The 19,082-nt window shown below is 40.6% G+C and overlaps 1 pseudogene; it reads left to right on the forward strand.

The window, feature by feature from the left end:
- Positions 1 to 16,664: 16,664 nt before the first annotated feature.
- LOC129070530 (prefoldin subunit 4-like) lies at positions 16,665 to 17,124 on the forward strand (annotated as a pseudogene).
- Positions 17,125 to 19,082: the final 1,958 nt, after the last annotated feature.

Raw genomic sequence — 19,082 nt, forward strand, 5'->3', positions numbered from 1 at the left:
CAGTATACAGGTTTTTCAAAATATTAAAATTAGACCTACCATGATCCAGCAATTTCAGTTCGAGGTATTTATCCGAAGGAAATGAAAATACTAACTCAAAAGTGTATTTGTATCCTTTTGTTCACTGAAGCATTATTTACAATAGTTAAAACATAGAAACAACCTAAGTGTCCATCAATGGACAAATGGATAAAAAAAAATGTGATAAAAACACACACAGAGGAATATCATTCGGTCATAAAAAGAAGGAAATCCTGCCATTTACGACAGCATGAATGGAACTGGAGGGCATTATGCTAAGTGAAATAAATCAGACAGAGAAAGAAAAATACCATATGATCTCACTTACAGGTGGAATCAACACCCCCCCCTCCCCAAGAACTCGTTGATGCAGAAAGGCTGGTTCATAAAAGGACATGCAGGTTCTGCCTTGTCTGCTGAAACATTCAGTCTTAGAGCCATGGGCTACCATAGGAGAAGTCTGACAATTCCAGCCCCAGATGTTAAGGCATCATCAGCCTTCAAGTCTTCCCAGGCAAGACTCCAGACATCATAGGGCAGAAACAAATCACTTGTGCTCTACCTGAAATCCTGACCTATTTGGAAAATAGAATAAAATGGTTGTTTTAAACTGCTAAATTTTGAGATAATTTCCCTACAGTAATTGCTAATGCAAGATATGACATATAGCTATAGAAATTAGTTGGGTTTTTTTTTTTCCTTTCCCTTCTTAGGTTACTCTGAATAACTTCTTCAGATGCCAGAGAAAGCATCTGGTAATGCTGGAGATCTACAAGGACGACAAATGTGAAAGCAACTATAACAAATATAACATCATTTATATGCTGCAGAGAGAGGCAGGGGAGCAGAGGCCAGGCAGACAGTCATCCCTGGCAACGCTGCAGCTGACTTCACTCCAACCATCAGGTGCCCTGTTCAGAATTAGGCAAAGGGTCAGGAAGGGATGGCTCATTCAGAGCCAACATGTCACAACTCAGCAAGCAATTGGTTCCTATTTTTTGCCAGCTTCAGTAGCATGATGTATTTGGGTAAATGGAAGGCCCAAGTTTTGTTTAATCCTGGGACATGGAGTGCTGAGATGCTTAATCCTGGGACACAGAGTGCTGAGATGCAAGAGTGGGTAGTTAAGGGAAGGAAGGGGGATTTACTGTAGGATTCAATTTAAGATGGCGTAATGCCATAAAGTATTCATTATCCAAAGGAGCATAGTGCAGTCAGCTTACGTAGGGTTGGTGCTGGTATTCAAGATGATCAAAACCAATGGATGAGGCAAGGCAACAGGTCTTAACAGATGTCAAGGCTTCCTTGAAGTAAAGCATAAAGCAGTCTTGTAAAGAAAGACCCTAATGATACACGCTAATGGGATTACTAAGGAGAATTTCATAGACTATTCACAAAGATGTGAGCAGGTACGGAAAACCACAATTGATGGTGCAGTGAAATGAAGCTAGCAAGACTGGGGAGCCACTCAGACCCCTAGGCCTGGTCAACAGGCAGTAGCCATTACAGGTCAAGAAGGTGGCAGCCTCATGGTGTGTGCTATGACTTGCAGCAGAAGGATGCAGCCCATCTCTGGCAACCAGCAGAGAGGAATGCAAGAAAATACATTCTTCAGACTTACTTTCTTTCTGCCATCACCCTTCTTGAGTAAATCCAAAGGGAAGCTGAAGGGAAGGGCTCTGCTGAAGCAGTCCACAAAGGCCAGCCTCCTAGGGCATGGAAGAGAATGAAGAAATGTCAAGACTGGACCTGAAGGGGCAAATGGCAGATGCCCAGTGTACCAAGTATCTGCACATCCAATTTAAAATAACACTCTGAGGCTGGAGCAGAGGGACAGTGAGGACCCCTGAAGGAGCTGGCTGGTGAGGGGTAGGCATGGGCTTCTAGTCCTGGCTTCTCTTACACTGTGGAGCCAGTGTTATGGGCTAGAAACCCGGGGTAATCAACTTGAATAATGCACACAAGATTGGGAAATCTATGGCTTGTTAGACTCCCAACAGGCTTGGCTGTGGCAACACAGTCAGTTTTACATTGTATTCATTCACTCAGGATTTCTTAAACTTAGCTCTGTTGACATTTTGGGCCAGGTAATTCTTTGCCGTGAAGGGCAGTCCTATGCATTGTAGGATGTTTAGCAGCTCCTCTGGCTTCTACCTTCAAGATGCCAGTAGCAACACTCCATCCAGTTGTGACAGCCAAAAATGTCTCCAGTCTTCCAGATCAGTCCAGTTGCTGCCTTGGGCCAAAATTTCCACTGGTTAAGAACCACTGCATTCATTTTTGTAAGAAGTATTTAAGGAGCATTCATCCTGTGCAGATACTATGCCTTGGGGCATGTGAGACGCTGTGTGCCAATGGGACATGGTACTTCCTTTCTCAGACTTCTTAGTCTAATGAGGAAGGCCAACATTAAACATGTAATTATACAAATAACTCACTCTTTTGGAAAATTATATTTAATAGACGATCTAAAGAACCTTTTCAAGTAACTGCCAGTTCTAGAATAAAACCCATAGGCAAGGAAATACCAGGCTGTCAGGAGAATTATTTTTATTGGTCTTTAACATTTTTTAAAGTTTAGATTTTCTTAGTCTTTGAGTCTCCAAATATGACACACCTAGAAATTGAAATTTAAATAACATCTGTTAAAATTAGGAAGACATACTTATAGGTTAAAATGACTGTATTTTCTTTGCTGCTCTTATCATGAAGAAGTTGAACCTCATTCTGTCTCCTAGAAACTGGAATGACCTTGTGTCTTGTTTGACCAATAGAATGCAGAGAAAGTAATACTGTGTGGCTTGCCAGCTGGGGTCATAGTGCCAGTTAATCTCAAAGAACAAGCTCAGGGAGCCCTGAGACACCATACAAACCATTCTTCTAGAAAGAGAGAAACTGTGGACAGGTCCTGGATAATAAGATGCCATGTGGAGACAAAAGCCATTTGGAGGAGCCCTGAGATGCCAGACATGTCACAAAAGAAGCCATCTTGGAGGTTCCAGCTAACTGAGCCTTCAAATGACTCCACCCAGCCACCATCTGACTATAGTAACGTGAGAGGTCCCTAATGAAACCAGCAGAAAAACCACCCAGCTTATCCAAGTCAACCAACAGGTCCATGAGATGTAATAAAATGGTTGTTTTCAGCAGTTAGCTTTGGAGTGATTCGCTTTATAACAATAGATAATCAAAATAGATAATGTCCTTCTGAACATAAGGATGGAAATAATCATCGATCTGTTTATTGCATAAATAATAGGTATATATGCACATGAATAGCATATATTAATCAGGATTCTTTGGGGGACTAGTGATAGAAACCTAACTCAAACTGCTTAGAGAAAAGGTGGACATTTTTGGCTCATGAAACTCTAGGAAGAGTTAACTCATCCAACTGTGGGAGTATCAGGGATGAGGTTTAAGTATTAAATGCCATGTAGGTGTTTTCTTTCCATCTCTCATTTCTACTTTCTTCTCTGTGCTGACTTCATTCTTACTTACTACAGACTAGCTTGTCTACTTGGTAGGAAACATGGCTATGATGAAATCCTGTTCCACATCTTGAAAACTCTTGGGTACAGTTTAAAAAATCCCAGAAATGGAATCTGATTGGCAAAACTTGTGTCAATTACTACCCCTGAGCCAATCAACAGTGACTAAATGAGGAAAAAGGCGGGGGGGAGGTTGGAAGGAGGAGAAAAAGCAGATTCCCAAATAGACATGTGCATAGGTAAGAATGGGTATCGGTTAAATTTTTCTATATTATAAACCATCTTAAACAGCAACCATTTCACTTGCTCACAGTTCTGCTGGTTAAATGAGTATTTTGTCTGCCTGGCCTGCTAAGTTGGGGATGGACAATCAAGAATGGTCTCATTCAATTGTCTGAAGGTTGATAGGCTCTTTGGTTTGAGGTTGGGGAAAATAGAAAATGTCACATGCCTGGCACTTGGTTTGATAACAGCTGGGATGACGGGATGACAGGATGACTTGGCCACATGTCCTTCATCATCCAGCAGGGTAGCCTGGGCTTGTCTACATCATGGCAGAAGAGATTCCATCCCCAGAGGTAACCTCTAATGCAACGTATATTTCAAGGTGCTTACATCCCATGTGTTAATGTCCCATCAGACAGAGCGAGTTACACAGCCTAGCTCAGATTCAAGTCACCAAAAAAATTAACTCCATCTCTTGATGGGAGAAGCTGCAATACATTAAAACCATGCCACTCCCTCCCCCACCCCCACCAATTTATCACAGTGTGTGTGTGCAGGGTATGCTGGTTAGTGAAGTTGGTGGATATTTTCAAGGGAAATGCTGCAGATAAGTCAATTAACGTTTGAATTTCCTATAATTATCTCAAACTTCCCACTTGGACCTTGCAATAAATGCACAACCACAAAGATGATGATATGTAAGGTCAGAGAGAGATGATGGAATGGTGGAATGTATGTTAGCAACTAGTTAAGTCTTCCCTGTGTGCCTCAGATGATTGTGAGAAGTTAGCCATTTCCCACCCTCTGCCTATTTCCGGTGTAAACATTGTCCCAAGCTTTGTTTTAGAAGCCTTGGCAACTTCTGAAAACCAACTCCTTCACTGGAAAATGTTGTGCAAACCATATCCTGCCGTCTGTTAGTCATAAACATGTCCTTTCCAACACAATATGTCCTAATGCTCTTTGGGTCAGAATTAACAACAAAAGATTAGAATTTTTGCTTTCAATTGCCAATTAATGGATAGGTGAGTCCAGAATGTGCCAGCAATTTGGCCTCTTGAAATTTTTGTTTTGGGTAATTTTTTTTTAACTAAAGAAGGATATAAACAATAGCATCATTGTATAATGGCTAAATGCATAGATTTTGGAGACAGGGTTCAGGGTTAAAATCCCAACTTTCCCATTCACTGTGACCTTGAACAAAGTACTTAACCTATCTGTTTCTCGGTGTCTTTGTCTTTAAAATGTGGATGTAATAGCCGTACCTACCCCTAATAACAGTTGTAAGGACTGATTTAATAATTCTGATGTTCTGACCCCTACTTTGGATAGAATCAATGAGACACAATCTGAAGCATTCTTAGAGATGTCAGTGTGTTACTGGAGTGGTTATTTCTGTCCCTAGTCATCATCAAAAAGGCTATCACCTTTTTCTTGCTGATTAACAGCAGCAGTAGCTCAGGTAGTGAAACAATACTCCATCTATTTGCAAAGTGCTGTCTGCCATGGTAGGCTGGGGGAAGAGGTGAAGTGTCAATACTGTGGTTTAGAGAAGGTCAGAAGATTTCAATCCTCTGTGCTTTTTCAGTTTCCTCTTTCTGTAAGTTGTGCTTTTAAATAAAGTCAAGTATTGATAAAGTGTTATGAAAATCATAGCCTGTATCTTGCAATCCACACATGTAAGCCAGCCTTGGTTTTCTTAAACTGTCCATCAAAAAACAGTGACATTGAAGGAGTAAGTAGCTGACATTTAAAAAGATAAGTATCTGATATAATTTTTCAGAGGTATTATGAAATAAGCCAACCCTCTACTTGTCATTCTTTTTTTAAAAAAAATTGAATTTATTGGGGTGACGTTGGTTAATAAAACCATACAGGTTTCAAGTGTACAACTCAATAAAACATCATCTGCGCAATGCATTTTGAGCTTATCACCCAAAGTAAAGTCTCTTTCTAACCCAATTTGTCCCCTCTTTGTCCACTTTCACCTCCTCTCACCACCCTTTCCCTCTGGCTATCATTACACTGTTGTATGTCTTGCTCTCTCTCTCTCTCTCTCTCTCTCTCTCTATTTTTTTGCTTAATCCCTTCACCTTTTCTTACCCAGCCCCACAACTCCGCCTCCTCTCTGACAGCTATCAGTTTATTCTATGTATCTTTGCTTCTGTTTTTATTTTGTTTGTTAAATTATTTTGTTTATTAGATTCCACATATCAGTGAGATCATATGGTATTTGCCTTTCTCTGGCTGGCTTATTTCACTTAGCATAATGTTCTCCAGGTCCATCCATGCAATCACAAAAGGTGAGAATTTCTTCTTTTTCTTTTAGATTTTATTTATTTATTTTAGAGAGAGGGGAAGAGAAGGAGAAAGAAAGGGAGAGAAACAGCAATGTGCAAAAGATACATGGATTCGTTCCCTCTCATACATCCCCAACCAGGGACCTGGCCCATAACCCAGGCATGTGCCCTGACCAGGAATCAAATCAGCGACTTTTCGGTTCACAAGCTGACACTCAATCCACTGAACCACACCATCCAGGGCAGATTTTCTTCTTTTTCATGGCCAAGTAGTGTTCCATTCCGTAAATGTACCAAAGCCTTTTTATTCACTCACCTACTGATGGGCACTTGGGCAATTTCCAGATACTGACTATTGTAAATAATGCTGCAATGAATGTAGGGGTGCCTATGTTGTCATGAATTAGTGTTTTGTATTCTATTCTCTAAATGACTATACAGAGGAATGAGAAAATTCCTTGGTGCCAGCACTGGATACTTAATTAAGTCACACAGAATTTATTTTTGTGTTATTAAATCATTTGTTTGCCCCTCACAAATGCCCATCTCAACCATCATCTCTATTTATTGTCCCTTCTGCTCACAGAGAAAACACAAACACTGGTTGAGTGAAATAGGGAACAGCATTCTCCATATCACTGACCTCACAAAACACTTTATCAGGAAACAGTTATTCCCTGAACTCAGAGTCTATGGATATTTTTGGAGTGTGGGCAGAGCTGAAGGTAGATTTAACTTAGGAAAATAGATGAGAAAACTATCTCAGAAAAGGGCTTCATTCCAACCAATCTCTCATCACTGATATTCTAAGGATAGCAAAAACTCAGAAAAGTGAAAATAAGGGTTTTTTTCCTATTAAATGAATTATCATTTGCAACCTCCTTGTCAACCTTGGTCATCCGGACCACCCTCTATTCCCCCACCTCAATTCCCCCCACAAAGGGTTTTTCCTCTTGTTTTGTTTCTTCATTGACTATGCTTTTAAAATTGTATTTATTTTTGAAGAGAGAGGAAGGGAAGCAGAAAGGGAGAGAAACATCGATGTGCAAGAGATACATCGATTGGTTGCTCCTCGCAACCCAGGCGTCTGCTCTGACTGGGAATTGAATGGGTGACCCTTTGATTTGCATGCCGTGGTCAGTCCACTGAACCACACCAGCCAGGGCTTGACCACACTTTACAAAAACAAATTTTAAGAAAGAAACTAAGTCTGTCATTTTAAACAGGACTTGCTTCCAGGTTCTATGAGGTTTCATTAAATCTTTAAATCATTGAGGTCTGGCCACATGTATTGATTAGAAAAGCTGAATTACATTGAAGGAGGAGGAAGGAAACACCAGCTCTGGATTAGATTCATGGGGTTGAGACATTCTTAAGAAACAAGCTGGGGAAAAATGGTAAGATTTGAGCATCCTGTGTTTGCTGGCAAGAATGCCTGTGTCCTTCCACATTTATATTGACCTGAGTATTCCAGTTACTATTGTAGCAACACAAATTGTGCCAAGCTCAGTCACATAAAACAACAACAATTTTATTATGATTACAGATCCTGTGGATCAGGAATTTAGAAAGGACACTGTGAGGATATCTTGTTTCTGCTCCACAATGCCTAAGGCCTCATCTGGAAAGACTCAAGCAAGGAGTAGCTAGACAACTTGAAGTTGACATGATCTGAAGTTGCTTACTCACAGGTTTGGCAGTGCTTGCTGGCTGTTGGCTGGAAAACCAACATGTGGCCTCTTCATAGCTCTGCTTGGGCTTCTCACAGCAAGGTGGCTGGGTCCTAAGAGTGAGTATCCCAAGAGAACCTGGAGAAAGGGGCCACAAGCCAAGAAATGCAAACAGCCCTTCAAAGCTGAAAAAGGCTAAGGAAACAGATTCTTCCCTAGAGCTTTCAGAAAGAATTCAGTCCTGGTGACCTACTTTAGATTGCTGACATCCAAAACTATAAAAAATATAAATTTCTGTTATTTCAAGCCACTGAGTTTATACTAGTTTGTTACAGCAGTAACAGGGAACTAATGCAAACAACTTATTTTTGTTGTTGTTTCAGAATATACATGAGGCTTTCAGTGAAAGCTGCTTGGGGAAGGATTTACAAATCTTTATGGATTCAAACTGAATCGATTTACAGGAGTTTAAATAAAGGCCTGGATAGTGACTTCCAAAACAACACATAAAACTATGTAGAAGAGGCTTCCAGTCAAGATAGTGGCATAGGTAAATGTGGTACTTGTATCTTCCCACAACCACACCAAAATTACAACTAAACTATAGAACAACCACCATTCAGAAAGGCCTTAAATCTAGCTGAATGGAAGTCTTACAACGAAGGATTTAAAGAGGAAGTCACCTGAGACTAGCAGAACGGCCAAAGGCAGAAAGAACAGGCTGGTCTCACACTCACCTGTGGCAGACAAAAATCTGAAGGGATACCTTGGCTGCAGAGGTGTCCCGTGAGAAGCAAGGGGTCCCAGGCCCAAACTAGCCTCCTGTATCCCAGGATTTCAGTGCTTGGAAGAGAAGTGCCCATAACTTCTGGATGTAAAAGCCAGCAAGGATTGTGGCTGAGGGAGACAGAAGACTTCTGTAGTCCCAAGTAATTCCTCTTAAAGGGCCCTCAGGCAGACTTATTTGGAGTTACTCCCTCTGAGCTCAAATGTACTCCTGAGGGGTACAGCAACTCAGAAGGCACCAGGGACATACAGGAAGGAGCTAAATTGTCGGGCATTAGGGTGAGAGCTGGAGGGGGACAGCTTTCTCCCAGACAGAAGTGTTGGCAGAGGCCATTGTTCCTTTCCTGAGACCTGCCCCCACTCATCCCAAAACACACACACACACACACACACACACACACACACACACACACACACACACAGCCAGCAGGAAGGTGCTATATATGAGTCTCCATCGACATGGCTAATATTGTTAGCCCTGCCTTGGTGATTCCCTGAGACCCTGCCTCATCCAAATTGCAAGCCCTCCAAAGCTGTTTCCAGTGGCTTTCCATGCAAATAATCTGTCTTGGTTCATTCTTCATCCTTTCCTAAAATCCCTCAAACAAGCAGCATCTGGCCTTGCTTTGCCCTGTATCTCTGACTAAGAGGCCCCAGGCCCAGCACTAGCAGCAGCCAGCCTTGGTTCCCAGGTTGGCCTCATCTAGGACACAGTTGGTGTCTGATTTTGGCCTGCTCCTTCCAGAAGGTCCCAGAGCCAGTGCACCCAATGGTCAACTTCAGACTACATTGAAGCCCCACCCAATCACCTCCACTAGCTACACACTCAAGGGGTGGGCTCAGTGGGAACCAGAGACCTGCTGAAGTAAGTACTGCTCTATGGGGTGAATCCCTACACAGCTGATCCTCCATGGTAGCTGGTGGTCAAACCCCGTCCTTGCAGCTGATTGGCCTGGAGTAAATCTCTCCCATTGATGTGCCAATCAAGGTCAAGAACAGGAGAGTATACACAGCCCACATGGGGAGCAGGGGGCAGCACACCTGGAATGGGTGATCAGGGAGGCTGTGTCACTGAACCCTATAGAACACATAGTACATAAGGCCACTCTACCAAGCCCTGGAGACATAGCAACTCTCCCTAATACATAGAAACAAACACAGGGAGGCAGCCAAAGTGGGGAGACAAAGGAGCATGTCCCAAATGAAAGAACGGAATAAAACTCCAGAAAAATAACTAAACAAAATCCAGCCAAGCCATCTGCCAGACAGAGGGTTCAAAATACTGATTATAAGGATGCTCAATAAACTTAGGGGAAGGGTAGATGAACTTAGAGAGAACTTCAACAGCATAAAAAAGGACATGACAACTGGAAAAATGAACCAGTTATAAATGAAGGATACAGTAACTGAAATGAAAAATATATTACAGGGAATCAACAGTACAGTTGGTTAAACCAAGAATCAAAACAAAAATTTGGAATTTAAGGAAGAACAACAAAAAGAAAAAAGAATAAAAAAATGAGGATAGTTGAAAGGGCCTTTGGTACAACTTCAAGCATGCCAACATTCACATAATGGGGGTGCTGGGCAGGAAAGAGGGAGAGCTAGACATTGAAAGCAATATTTGAAAAAATAATGACAGAAAACTTCCTTAACATGATGAAGGAACTAGACATACAAGTCCAGTAAGCACAGAGAGTCCCAAACATGATGAACCCAAAGAGGCCCACACCAAGACACATCATAATTAAAATACAAAATATAAAAGACAAAGAGAGGATTTTAAAAGCAGCAAGAGAATAACAGTTAGTTACCTTCAAAAGAGTTCTCATTAGACTGTCACCTGATTTCTCAACAAAAACTTTGCATACCGAAAGAGATTGACAAGAAATACTCAAAGTGATGAAAAGCAAGGACCTGCAACAAAGATTACTCTACCCAGCAAAGCTACCATTTAGAATCAAAGAACATATACAGAGCTTCTCATACAAGATGGCAGGGATGATGAGGGGATTCAAGACTGACAGGGTAAGAGATGGGTCCCTATACTTGTATGATGGGAAATGTAGAAATAATTTTTCTGGTGTTCTTTCAGCTCCCTTCACTTGAGATGAATTTCTGGGAAGAGAGACTGTGATCACTGATGTACTTAGGGTAGTCATAAGTTCCACTTTATAGATCTAATAATCTGTATATGTTAGAAAGATTTTGACTTATTTCTTGAATACACTTTTTCTTTCATCACTTTTTAAACTTGATTTGGGAGAGAGAGAGAGAAAGAGTAGAGAGAGAGAGAAGGGGAAGGGGGAGAGAGAAAGAGAGGGAGAGATCAATTTGTTGTTCCACTTATTTATGCATTCATTGGCTGATTTTTGTATGTGCCCTGACTGGAGACTGAACCTGCAACCTCAGCCTATCAGAATGATGCTCTAACTGAGCTACCAACCAGGGCCAGCCAGGGCTGCCTAGGGCTCTTTCATCACTGTTTACAAGCTTGCAACTTGCAGATTTTCTTAAAGGATTTGTTTCATTTTTAAAAGGAAAGGGAAGGGGCAACTGCCCTATTGTATTGTATATATTGTATATAAAAATTTATTTAAAAAGAAAAAAGCTAAAGGAGTTCATCACCATCAAACCAGTATTACATGAAATGTTAAAAGGCCTTCTTTAAGAAGAAGAAGAAAAAAAATAAAAGAATATGAACAACAAAATCGCAATAAACACGTATCTATCAACAACTGAATCTAAAAAACAAAGTAAACTAAAAAGCAGAACAGAAATAGACTCATAGATACAGAGGACATTTTGACAGTTGCCAGATGGGATGGGGTTGGGATGATGGATGAAAAAGTGAAGGGATTAAGAAGTAAAAATTGGTTGTCACAAAGTAGTTATTGGGATATGAAGTACAGCATAGGGAATATGGGCAATAATATTCCAATAACTATATATGGTGTTAGATGGATACAAGATTTATCAGAATCACCATTTAGTAAGTTATACAATGTCTAATCACTAGATTGTGCACATGAAATTAGTATAATATTGTATGTCAACTGAAATTGAAAAATAAAAAATGATTTAAATAAAATTTTTTAAAATAAAGAAAGAAACTATGGAGATGAACAAAATCTAAGGTCGCTGTTCTAAAGTCAAATATCTTTCTGCTTAGGATCTAACTGCTCACATGGAGTATAACATAAATATATTGCATTTGACAGTTGAACTAAGTTTGTTATGATAGGCCTGGATCATATTTATGTCAATCAAAATATGCTTAAAATTTGTCCAGAAATTTATTGACATTTCTGACCTCAGATCATATGAAATAGTGATGAATGCCAAGTGTCACTAGATTATTCAAATCTCATGAGTAATAGTGTTGGGCATGCCTGAACACTATAATTACTTAAGTAAAAAGTAGAATAATTTATTTTCCCATATCTGCATTAGTTTATGTACATAATGACTCTCTTGAGAAATGTCCAAATCATGTCTTCATTTATCCCTTCAGACTTACTTGCTGCCCCTTCTGCATCCTGCCCTGTGCCCTAGGAGGCTGACCTGACAGGGACTGTTTCAATAGGCTCAGTGGGCTTCCTGGCCTTCTGGCTTGAGAGTGTGGCAGAGAGCCCCAGCAGGTGAGCAAAGGGAATAAGAAGAGTGAAATGGGAATCTATGTCCTTCCAGCTTCTTCCCAAATAAGCTAGTACTTGAATTATTGATTCAGGGTCTGCTGCTTGGAGAATCCAATCTAAGATGGCATGGTATTTGGGAACTGCTACCATCTTCACGATGGTCTCCCACAGTCTTGGTGGAACCAGTCATAGCTGCCTGAATCCAGGCTGCACCCATTAGATTCTCTTTATTTGGAATCTTGTATTAAGACAGAGAAGATATTCATCACGGGGTCATAGTATATCACTTGTGTAGGAGAAGCATAGAAAGCCAACCTGCAGGATGGGGAGGGAGAGTGGGGAGGGAGGCAGGGGAAACACAAAGATAGGCAGAGGAGAGGGGGATGAGTCAGAGAATCAGAGAAGAAAAATGTCTTCTTGTTCCAGGATCCATCCCTTCCTAAAGCCCTCCTACATCCGGCTCCTAGTCTGTGAGTTATGCCAATATAAATATACATTCTCCCTTACTTGTAGAACTAGCTCAAATAACTTCACTTTTTATATATTTTTTATTTTTTATTGTCTTTTTTCCATTACCATTTATCTCCATTACACCCACCTCCCCCTGCAATCACCACACTGTTGTCCATGTTCATGAGCTCCTTTTCCTTTTTGCTTGATCCCTCCACCCCCTGACCCAAGCCCCCCACCTCCATAGCTGTCATTTTGCTCTCTATTTATGAGTTTGTCTCTATTTTGCTTGTTAGTTCAGTTTGCTCATTAGATTCCACATATGAGTGATCATACAGAATTTTTTTTCTCTGGCTTATTTCACTTAGCATAATGTTCTCTCAAGTAACTTCTGTAACATACTATTAAAGAGTCAATTAATCCAGAAAGCATTATAAAATTACACTCACACTCTCAGTGAACCAGAAAGTTCTGTACCACTACACTTCCTGTGAGAATTTCCTTCTTACAGCCCTGGAAACACAATGTTGACTAATTTCCCCACAGGTGAATGAGCAAATCTTCAACTACCCGCTGGTATTCATAAACTCTGACCTGAAGACTTGGCTGCTACACTGAGCAATGTGTTTGTGGTCCAAGATAACCTAAAATGGAACAATTTGTTTCCTAATTACTCTAGCTGAAGTAGTGCAAACTCACCAAACTATGCCAGATTTAGAGATATGTGGCAGGAGGAGGGAGTTGAAGGAAGTCAAATATGCATGAGAAGGAACAGACTGTGACACCAATTCTGCAAGCTCCACAACTTCTGCTTGCTGCCTGCCAACGTTCTGAATTCTCACCTTCCCTGTCTCTACTGTTGGGCTCCCCGAACATGTGGGTGATCACAGGCAGCTTCTCATGTGATGGATGCTGCTACTGGGGAGCAGCAGTACCCTGACCAAAAACATCCTCTTTCTACTAGCCTGTTGTAATTCGTAAATTTCTCCTTATAGAGTTTTGTTAAGACATAATTTCCAGAATGTCACTGCTAAAGCACAGATGTACTATAAAAGTGCAGAAAAAAGACTGGAAACATAGTCATTACTGATTGGGCTCTGCCATTGTTCTGTGTCTGAACAAGTCCCCCAGGGGATTCTGATACAGACTAATGTTTGAGAATCACTAAATGAAGGAATCTGCCATTACAATCTGAGGCAAATACTCTGAAGGAAAAGAACTCTACCAATGCTATTCAAAGGGTAGTTTTGCCCACTATTATTAGCACCAGTATAATGAGAGACCTTGTCAGAAATACACATTCCTGGGTTCCAGCTAGACCTACTGAATCATGGAGAGGTATGCAAGGGCCAGATCAAGAAACATCAGAGGCCATTCTAAGTAATTAATACTTTAAATGATAAGAAATGAAGGTCTCTGAATGATTCAAAACCTGACCAAAAAAACAGAATTAGGTCAGAGAAAAAATTAGATTATGGAAATTATATCTTAAACAAAAGCATAACTCAACAATGAGAATTTTATGATTTGAAGTAGGCTGATAGAAAAAGGGTGCCTTTCGTCAGGGTACTGCTGCTCCCCAATAACAGAAGGAGCAGGGAGAGAAGGAAAGAAGTGCAGGTGAGAAAACCTTAGGAGAAAGAGTGCATAGGATATGATGACCGATTGGATTAGAGAATGAATGTATATCAGAAATTCTTTTGACTGAAGTGACAAAAAAAAAAATCACAATTTACAGTGGCTTAAACAAAGAGTTTATTTTTTCTTTGATAACAAGAAGTCTAGACTGGAACAACTGCTCCCTTCAGTTCGGTGGTTCATCAATATCAAGGTTGGTGTCTCTGCGATTCTCTTGGGCTTTATTTAAAATTTGTTACCTCATGCTCACAAGATGGCTGCTGCCTCTCCAGACATCGTGTCAGTGTTTGGGACAGAAGGAAAAAGCAAGAAAGACAGGGCCTGTTCCTTTTAATAAAGAAGCAAAAGATTTTGCAAAACCATTCATAAACTTCTACTTATTGGCCATAACTATGTCATATAACTACTTACACAAAATAGTGTGAGAAAGTGTTTATCATCAACATTTCCATACAGAAATAGAGAGAAAGAGGTTGGGAATTGGTATTAAGCCCCCCCCACCACCACCGCCACTTACAGTATCTGCAAAGGAGGAAGGAGCAGACTAGAATGACTCTGCCTTGAGTGTGGGGGTGACACTGGCTCCATTCCCTATAATAGGAAAGATATGAGAAGAAACAAGTATGGAATGGGAAGGACATTGTGGTAGATTGCCTACTTGCAATAATAGCATCCATCATTGTATGCATGACTCTTTGCTGTGTGATTCTGCTGCTCCTGTCATCAAGAAATAGAATTTATTTCTCCACCCTTTGAATTGGGACTTGGCTGTGTGATTTCCTTTGATCAATGAGACATTAGCAAGAACAATCCAAGCAGAGCCCTGAAATGCACTTGCACACTGAGGCTTGCTCTCTTTTGGCCATAGTTGTAACACTGAGACAATGATGTGCGTATGTCTAGTGAACTATATAAAGGGAACGGTAGTGCCCCAGCCAAAAGCCAGCACCACCCACCAGATATTCGAGTGAGGTGATTATAAACCACTGAGCACTAGATGACCTAGCAGGTGACTGCAGCTGCATGCATGAACTCTAGTGAGATTAGCAGAGCTGCCTCATTGAGTCCAGCCCAAATTGCTCCCCATGGAATTGTAAGCAAATTAATACCCTGGTGGAAATGTCCAGGAAGTAACTTAAGTTTTTGATCTGAAACTGGAGATTGATATTTGGGAGTTATTAACACATAAGGGGTATTTGAAGTTGTGAAAAGGGACAAGATTGCCTTGGGACAAATTCAGGAACACCAGAGAGAGGCTGAAAGTAAAATGGAAAAGGAATAGGCATATGGCTCATAAGAGGCCATAAGAGGAATTTCCAGAAGAAGAAAAGTATCAACAGGGTCAAGTATCAGGAAGTGTTAGGAAAGATGAAGATGAAAAAAGAGAACATTGGATTTGGCAATTAGTAGGTCATCAGGGCTCTCGACCAGACTGGTTTCAGTAGACAATAGGGGCCAGAAGTCAGGTTGCAATAAGATTGCCATGGGTTGAAGAGTAAATGGGAGGTAGGGAAGTAGATTATTTTACCTAGAAGTTTGTTCTGTGTAGGCAAATAGAGAGAGGGGGGTAATAGCTATATAAAAGCATAGCTGAGGAGGGCTGGAACTTTTTTTCTCTTAGGGGAAGCTTCTCTTAGAAAGTGATGGGATAGAGATGATATAGAAGTCATAATAATCACTGAGTCTTGGTTCCTGAGAAGCAGGATTTATCTCAACCAGGAGAAAGGGCACAATAAGAAAAAGAAAGAAAAAGAAAAAGAAAAGAAAAACAAACAACTACAACAACAACAAAAAACCGTTGGAGGATAGGTGTTTGGCAGGGGAGATAATGGAAAAAAGATGTAGATATGGTGATGAAAAGCTGAGGTACCCCTGCTTGAATGTGTCCATTTCTTTGGGGTGTCAGAGGTCAGGGAGGCAGGAGGACAGTGGCTATGGACAAGTGATGAAGGTTTAGAACAGCCTCTACAGAAGTGGAGGAGGGAGCTGACCAGGCACCTGTGTGGATTAACTGGGGTGCTGACATCCACTTGGGTTTGGTAATCGCTCATTTTGCTACTACCTGTTCAGTCATGTAGTGCTCAGCAGTCTGTGTGTAAGGACTAGAAATGCAAAGACTGTCTCAACCCACAAATTTTTCTCCAAATTTCATTCCCTGCAACACAAACTCCCTTTTCAATGCTTCTAAGTGGTAAGACAAAAATGGTTATTTGACCCTCGTTATTCATTCTCCATAACTTTTAAATTTAACTTGTTGATTTTTTGAGAAAGAGAGAACAAGAGAGAAACATCGATTTGTTGTTCCACTTATTTATGCATTTATTGGTTACTTCTTGTATGTGCCCTGACTGGAGATCAAACCTGCAACCTTGGTGCATTGGGACAACATGCTAATCAACTGAGCTACCCTGCCAGGGCCCATTCTCCCTAACTTTTAACTGGACATGTGGCTTCCCTAAGCAAAGATTACATTTCCAGGCACCATGGTCCAGTCCCAAGATGGTGGCCTACATGAAGAAGGCAGCTGTGGAAGATGTCAATGTTACACTTGAAGATCAACAAAAGATAGACAAATTTGCATGGAATACAAGTAGAACCACAGAGTTGAAGAAAGAGATGGATGTAAAAAAAGAAACAACTGCAAAACTTAGAAGATGCTTGCAAGGACATCATGCTTGCAGATGACAACCACTTGATGGTATCTTATAAAATTGATGATGTTTTCATTAGCCATTTTCAAGAAGAAACACAAGAAATGTTGGAAGAAACAAAGAAAAATTTGCAAGAAGAAATTGATGCCTTAAAATCCAGAGTGGAATCCACTCAGCAGGTGTTAGCAGATTCGAAAATTCAGTTATATGTAAAATTTGGGAGCAACATAAACCTTGAAGCTGATGAAACCTAAACATTTTATAATACTTTAAAAATTTTGTTTAATAAACTTAAATATTGTCTTAAAAACCCCCAAAGATTACATTTCCAAGCTTCCCTTGAAGCTAGAAGTGGCACTGGGATTAAGTTCTGACAAATGAAATATGAGTGTCCTTATAGGGCTCAGTGTGGCCATCTTTCTCTCTTCCTGTTTCTCCCTGGCTGGAATGCAGATACAATAGACTGAGTCCAGGCAACTATTATGGATCAATCAGGAGAAGCCATATGTATAAATGTCGAAGCAACAAGATAAAAGGTATCTTGGTCCCAGATGATCAGGGAGCCAATATATCAATGCTAGACCAGCCACCTCTGGACTTTATTTACATAAAGAAAAATCTTCTATTATGTTTAAGTAAATTTTCTGTTATAGATAACTGAAATTAGTTCTAAATTTTCCATACTCACTGGTGTCTTAGGAAGCCTCACTTGCATTGATATTCTGTCATGTCTTCCTTAAGCCTGTTTAAGCACCCTCTAACCTCTTTTTGAATACCTACTTTATGGTTTGACCTGACATCAGTTCTCCATGTTTAAACCTCTGACTGAAAGTTTATCATATTTGAGGCACTTCTGCTTACATTATACTTCTGATTAAATTGCTGTAAAAAAGTTCCAGTCAAGATGGCAACATAGGTAAACACAGCTTGCCTTCTCACAACCACATCAAAATTACAACTAAACTATAGAACAATCATCATTCAGAACCATAAAAAAATCAAGCTGAAAGGAAGTTCTCCAACTACAGAATTAAAAAAAAAATCCTACGTCGAGACTGGTAGGAGGGGCAGAGATGCGGAATGGGCTGGTCCCACACCCATGTGTGGTGGATAAAAATTAGGAGGGACATCTCAAGAATGAGGGGTTCCAGCCCTACACTAGGTCCCCCACCTAGGGTTCCAGTGCCAGGAATATAAATCTCTATACTTCTAGCTGTAAAAACCAGCAGGGATTGAGGCTGTGAAAGACAGAAACTTCTGGGGTTCCAGGCAATAAACACGTATCTATTAACAATTGAATCTAAAAAACAAACAAACAGAAAGAAACAGAATCATAAAAACAGAGAATGTTTTGATGGTTGCCAGATGGGGAGGGATCGGGGGATGGGCAAAAAGGGTGAAGGGATTAAGAAGTACAAATTGGCAGATTCACAGCTGAAGGAGACAGCCACAGACAATAGATTCCTGGAAGTCTCGAACAGACTGCCTAAGGTCTCACAGGGTCAACATCTGATATCATCAGAGGCAGATCCAGAAAGAAAAAACAGTGAAGTGCACACCACAAAGTCAGGAAATCAAGACAGATCACTTTACGAAGCAGAAGCAAAAAATAAGAGTCTCACAAATAATGGGAAGACAAAGAAACACCCCCACCCCAGTCGAAGGGGAAAGAGGAATCCCCAGAAAGAGAACTAAATGAAATAGAGGCAAGTAAACTATCAGATACTGAGTTCAAAACAACGGTTCTAAGGAAGCTCAATGAGCTCAGAGAGCTCAGAGAGCACTACAAAAAACTACAGGGAAACTACGAGGAACGTACCGCAAACTGTATCAGCATGAGACAGGACATGCGAACTATGTCTCTTATATCAATAAGAGGCAAGAGGAAATGAAGAATACAGTTTCTGAATTGAAGAACACAGTAGAAGGAATCAAAAGCAGGCTGGATGAAGCAGAGGATCAAATCAGCGAGCTGGAGGATAAGGTAGAAAAAAGCTCCCAGAAAGAGCAAAAGAAAAAGAAAAAAGACTCAAAAAGAATGAAGAGGCATTTAGGGAAATGCAGGACAACCTGAAAGGTAATAACATCCGTATAATAGGGATACCAGAAGGAGAAGAAGAGGAGCAAGGGATAGAGAACCTGTTTGAAAAGGTCATGATGGAAAACTCCCTGATTTGAGGACAGGAAAAAAATAAATCACACAAGTCCAGGA

The sequence above is a fragment of the Pteronotus mesoamericanus genome, unplaced genomic scaffold (genome assembly GCF_021234165.1).
Source record: "Pteronotus mesoamericanus isolate MK-2021 breed Mesoamerican mustached bat unplaced genomic scaffold, CSHL_Meso_final contig_25, whole genome shotgun sequence".
NCBI classification, from domain to species: domain Eukaryota; kingdom Metazoa; phylum Chordata; class Mammalia; order Chiroptera; family Mormoopidae; genus Pteronotus; species Pteronotus mesoamericanus.